Source organism: Oryx dammah, unplaced genomic scaffold (assembly GCF_014754425.2).
Source record: "Oryx dammah isolate SB20612 unplaced genomic scaffold, SCBI_Odam_1.1 HiC_scaffold_11, whole genome shotgun sequence".
NCBI classification, from domain to species: domain Eukaryota; kingdom Metazoa; phylum Chordata; class Mammalia; order Artiodactyla; family Bovidae; genus Oryx; species Oryx dammah.
The window spans coordinates 28,975,655-28,981,161 of NW_024070195.1; the positions used below are offsets into that span (position 1 = coordinate 28,975,655).

Below are 5,507 nucleotides of genomic sequence, written 5' to 3' on the forward strand. Positions count from 1 at the left end.
GGAGTTTCAAGGCCCAAGACTGGAGCTATCTATTGTCTTTACAATTGCCTACCTCCTGCAACTCCCATTTCTTCTCAAAATGTATACTCTTTCCCCTCCTTATCTTTCTGCTCTTAATGTTTAACACTTTATATCTGTCTAACACATAACACATATATAAAGACACACATACATGTCTATATGTTGCACAGATGGATTTGTTTCTGACAGTGTTTATTCTGAAATTTTCAATTAATATTGTCATATCATTAAATACTTTTGAAAACATAGCTGTTAGTGACTGCTTCCTGTTCCATTGACTGCATGTAAGTAGTTCGTGTAACTATTTCTTTAACTATTGAGTTTTTATGTTGTTTAATGTGGGTTCTACTTGACCTCAGTGCCATTCTCCTTAGGGAGAGGCAAGCTGACACACTTCCTGTGCTTTGAGGACAGAAAATCAAGGAAACAGCTTATTATAGTAGAACTTGCTCAGGATCCATGCTCGGCAGATCTAGATTTCCATCTGAGGTCTATCCTCTCTTAGACAATCATTTAACTTCTTCGAACTCAGATGGTAAAGAATCTGCCTGTAATGCAGGACGCCCAGGTTTGATCCCTGGGTCAGGAAGATGCCATGGAGAAGGGAAAGGCTGCCCACTCCAGTATTTTTGCCTGGAGAATTCCATGGACAGAGGAGCCTAGTGGGCTACAGTTCATGAGTTTGCACAGAATCAGACATGGCTGAGTAACTAACACTTTTATCACATATAAAAATGGGATTAGCCCTCAGTCAGACGGGCACGGAGACGCTTCTGGAAGTAACATCGCGATGGCTGCCCAAGGAGAACCCCAAGTTCAGTTCAAACTTGTTTTGGTTGGTGATGGTGGTACTGGAAAAACTACATTTGTGAAGCGTCATCTGACTGGTGAATTTGAGACGAAGTATGTAGCTACCTTGGGTGTTGAGGTCCATCCTCTTGTGTTCCATACCAACAGAGGACCTATTAAGTTCAATGTATGGGATACAGCTGGTCAGGAGAAATTTGGTGGACTGAGAGATGGTTATTATATACAAGCTCAGTGTGCCATTATAATGTTTGACGTAACATCAAGAGTTACTTACAAGAATGTGCCTAACTGGCATAAAGATCTGGTACGAGTGTGTGAGAACATCCCAATTGTGTTGTGTGGCAACAAAGTGGATATTAAGGACAGAAAGGTTAAGGCAATTTTGTCTTCCACCGAAAGAAGAATCTTCAGTACTATGACATTTCTGCCAAAAGTAACTACAACTTTGAAAAGCCCTTCCTCTGGCTTGCTAGAAAACTGATTGGAGACCCTAACTTGGAGTCTGTCGCCATGCCTGCTCTTGCCCCGCCAGAGGTGGTCATGGACCCAGCCTTGGCAGCACATTACGAGCACGATTTAGAGGTTGCTCAGACAACTGCTCTCCCGGATGAAGATGATGACCTGTGAGAAAGTGAAGCTGGGGCCCAGCGTCAGAAGTCTAGTTTTATAGGCAACTGTCCTGTGATGTTAGTGGTGCAGTGTGTTTGCCACTTTATTATATAGCTAAGCAGAACATGTGCTTAATCTTTGGATGCTGAAGGAGATGGATGGGCTTTGGAGTGAATGTGGCAGTTTAAAAAAAAATACCTTCATTTTTTGTACCTGCATATTTAGGTGTTTTGGAACACAGTTGTTTCCTCCTTGAGTTTCAAGTATAAGACTGCTATAGTCACATGACAGTATTGAGAGGTGGAATCTTGTTTGTTACTGTCATTTCCATTCCATTTCGTTTAGAATCAGAATAAAGTTGTATTTCAAATATCTTAAAAAAATGGGATTAATAATATGTGCCTTCTAAAGTTATTATTAAGTTACATGGTTATATTGTGAAGATGAAATAAACATTGGGAGAGCAATAGCACTTAGAAATGGTTAAAAGTATGTATATATTTTAGGAATTATAAAGGCTTTTCCTTTCCTAAGCAAAAATCATTAGGAGAGGAGGAAAACTAAGCAGCAATAATACCAGTACAGCAATAATACCAATGCAGTCAGGATTCTTGGTTTTCAAAAATAGACACCAATTTTGCTTAAATGGGATTTACTGAGAGGGTAATAGAGATCGCTGGATTTAAGGGAGGGCTGAGGAAATAGACTAAGAAACTGGACCAAAATTTGAAGCTATGTCAAAACCAAAATTTCATCCTGCGCATAGGAGCATCCTTTGTTCTGTTGTCACTGGACTGACCTCTAGGATGTCAATAACAGATATGCAGATGACACCACCCTTATGGCAGAAAGTGAAGAAGAACTAAAAAGCCTTTTGATGAAAGTGAAAGAGGAGAGTGAAAAAGCTGGCTTAAAACTCAACATTCCAAAATCTAAGATCTGGTCCCATCACTTCATGGCAAATAGGAGAAAAGTGGAAGCAGTGACAGATTTTATTTTCTTGGGCTTCAAAATCTTTGGGATTGGTGACTATAGTCATGAGATTAAAAGATGCTTGCTCCTTGGAAGGAAAGCTATGACAAACCTGGACAACACATTAAAAAACAAAGACATCGATTTGCTGACAAAGATCTGCATAGACAAAGCTATGGTTGTTCCGGTAGTTATATGTGGATGTGAGAGCTGAACCATAAAGAATGCTAAGTGCTGAAGAACTGATGCTTTCAAATTGTGGTGCTGGAGAGTCCCTTGGACTGCAAGGAGGTCAAGCCAGTCAGTCCTAAAGGAAATCAACCCTGAGTATTCACTGAAAGGACTGATGCTGAAGCTGAAGCTTCAATACTTTGGCCACATGATGGGAAGAGCTGACTCATTAGAAAAGACCCTGATGCTGGGAAAGATAGAAGAGAAAAGGAGAAGGGGCGGCAGAGGATGAAATGGTTAGATAGCATCACCAACTCAATGGGCGTGAGTTTGAGCAAACTCTGGGAGATAGTGGAGAACAGAGGAACCCAGTGGGCTGCAGTCCATGGGGTTGCAAAGAGTTAGACCCTGCTTAGCCGCTGAACAACATATGCAATATCATGTTATTTGAAAAGGGGACAGTTTTGCTTGTTTTTTTTTTTTTTTCAATCTTGTTCCCCTTTATTTAATTTTTCATGCCTACTTACCATGGCTACAATCTCAGTTTGATGTTGAACGGAAGAGGCAAGAGTGCACATTTTCATCTTATTCCTGATCCTTAGGGGAAAGGAATTAAGTCTTTCATGGTTAGGTCCATTTTTTCCATTCCATTTATCAGCTTGATATAGTTTCCTTCCATTCCTAGTTTGTAAGTTTTTTTTTTTTTTTAATGAGGTGATATTGGATTTTGTGAAATATTCCTATTATGCAACTGTTGGGATGATCATGTGGCTTTTGTCCTTTATTGTACTGATATGGGTGTATTACACTGATTGATTTTCAGATGTTAGGCTAGTTGGTCATGGTGTACAATTCTTCTCATATATTGTAGATTCTCTTTTCCAGTGTCTTACTGAGATCTTAATTTCCTCTGAAGTTTTTTTGTATTACTTTCTCAAGGTTCAGAAATTCATTTGGGACTTGTACTGCCTAAGGTTATGTCTGACACCCATGCCCAACTTTCAGAGGGCTGAGAAGGACAGTTTTTTCCTTTTTTTTAGATAATTAGAGATGGAATCCCACCTCTACTTTGAGATCCCCCTCAAACAGAAAAGAAGTTTGCATATTAGATATCTCCAAAATGACATTCTTTTTAACATTCCATAAAACAACCACATTTTGGAAGTCATTATTCTGTGCTGTGTATTCACATTTATAAGTGTATATAGAATTATACTATGAAAGAGGAAAGGTTTTTGATTTCATAAGGTGAACTGAATCACACCCTATCTTGCATTTTCACTTTGACGTGCAGCCTCTTCAGTGCCTTTGGACTAATGATGTAGGCACGAAGACAGGTTTACGGCCTAAATTATGGGATGCCAGTGTTAGCACTGAGGGTGACTTTGGTGGCATGAATATATTTCTAGTGCTGAAGAGTTTCTCTTCTCTTTTCTACTTTTCTTTTCAAAGCCATTGCCTACTGCTGGATGAGGATAGTTAGAATCCATCTCAGGAAAGTCAGAGGTAACCCTTTTATCCCCACTGAGTTTCCATGCTTCTGTATTAATTCTTCCTCTTTACAGTATCTTTCTACTCTCAATCCACATACCCACGTGTAGTGGGGAAGGGAGTGTGGAAACCCTCGTTAGCTCCAGTGAGGGATTAGGAAGGCAAGTCAGAGGGAGGTACAAACCTAAGCTCTTCCAGCACAAGGAGAAATCAGCAATCGAGGTGTCAGTGCATACCTGTGAATGGATTGCCTTTAAGCATCATGATTTAACACAGTGAAGCCTTCCCGGAGCAATAGCAAGAAAGCTGGACATCTTATATTGGGCTGAGCAGAATTTGCTTTTGGGTTTTAGGTCACAAAACCCTGGCCCTGGAGCTAAGGAGCTCTCGTCTGTTACCTTTCAGTTTATACTCTACTGAGGGCAAGGCGCCACTGATAATTGGACACATTCATCTTTTGGTGACAGGATGATGCTATTTAACATCCAGCCTGACTCCTGGTGTGCTGTTCAGAGTGAATGAGCTCATTCTCTGATTACAGAGGAATGTAGGATAATCGTGTCTCATATTTTAAACCAAGCCCTGCATTTGTTTTTCTTGGAAATTTAAAATGATTGGATATGTGTTCATTTAACAGAGGAAATGCATCTGATTCTTGCTGGAAAAGAATTGAATGAAGATTCCATTATTAAGATGGAACAGGGGAATCTTGAACTGGTCCAGGAAGCTGCTAGTGAGAGCTGGGAGATGTTGATCAAAACACCCTCAGAGGACAAATGCCAGCATTTATGGGTACCATCACATTTCCACGTGAAGAATAGGGAAGCAGGAGACTGTGACAAAAATCCCCTAAGGTCATTTTTTTTTTTTCTTTTACAAAGAGAGCCATTTATGTTCAGGCCAATAGGAGGAGCCTGTTTATGGAATGGAATTTGAAAAAAGATAAAAGTGGTTTGTGAACTCTGTGAAACCACATTAGCTTATCAGGCATAACTCTTCAGTGATACTCTTTTCAGTTCAAATAATCCTGGGAAAGGAAACATGTGAAAGCTTAGTTAGCTTTTCTCCACTTCACTTGAGACAGTTTCCTTTTTCCCTCCTCATTTATTTAAGAGATATCGTTTGACATCAGCTGCATAGGATTTCTTGGTGTGTGTGTGTGTGTGTGTGTGTGTGTGTGTGTGTGTGTGTGAGGGTACACAAAAAAATATAGAAGTTTTCCTCTTTAGGGTATAAAGTCTAGTTACAAAATAACACATATGATAAATAACTTTCATATAACCACATGGTGACATATACCTTGAACAAAGTAAAGGTAAATTTTAGAAAGGGGAAAATTTCCTTTATTCTTATATGCATTTATTAAATTTAAAACTTCATTCAGTTGATATGTATTAAGCCATATTATCTACCAGGCTGTGGAAACTGGTGAG

At 39.5% G+C, this 5,507-nt stretch overlaps 1 pseudogene; it reads left to right on the forward strand.

Moving 5' to 3' along the window:
- The first annotated feature begins 767 nt into the window (after positions 1 to 767).
- LOC120870038 lies at positions 768 to 1,625 on the forward strand (annotated as a pseudogene).
- The last annotated feature ends 3,882 nt before the right edge of the window (positions 1,626 to 5,507 follow it).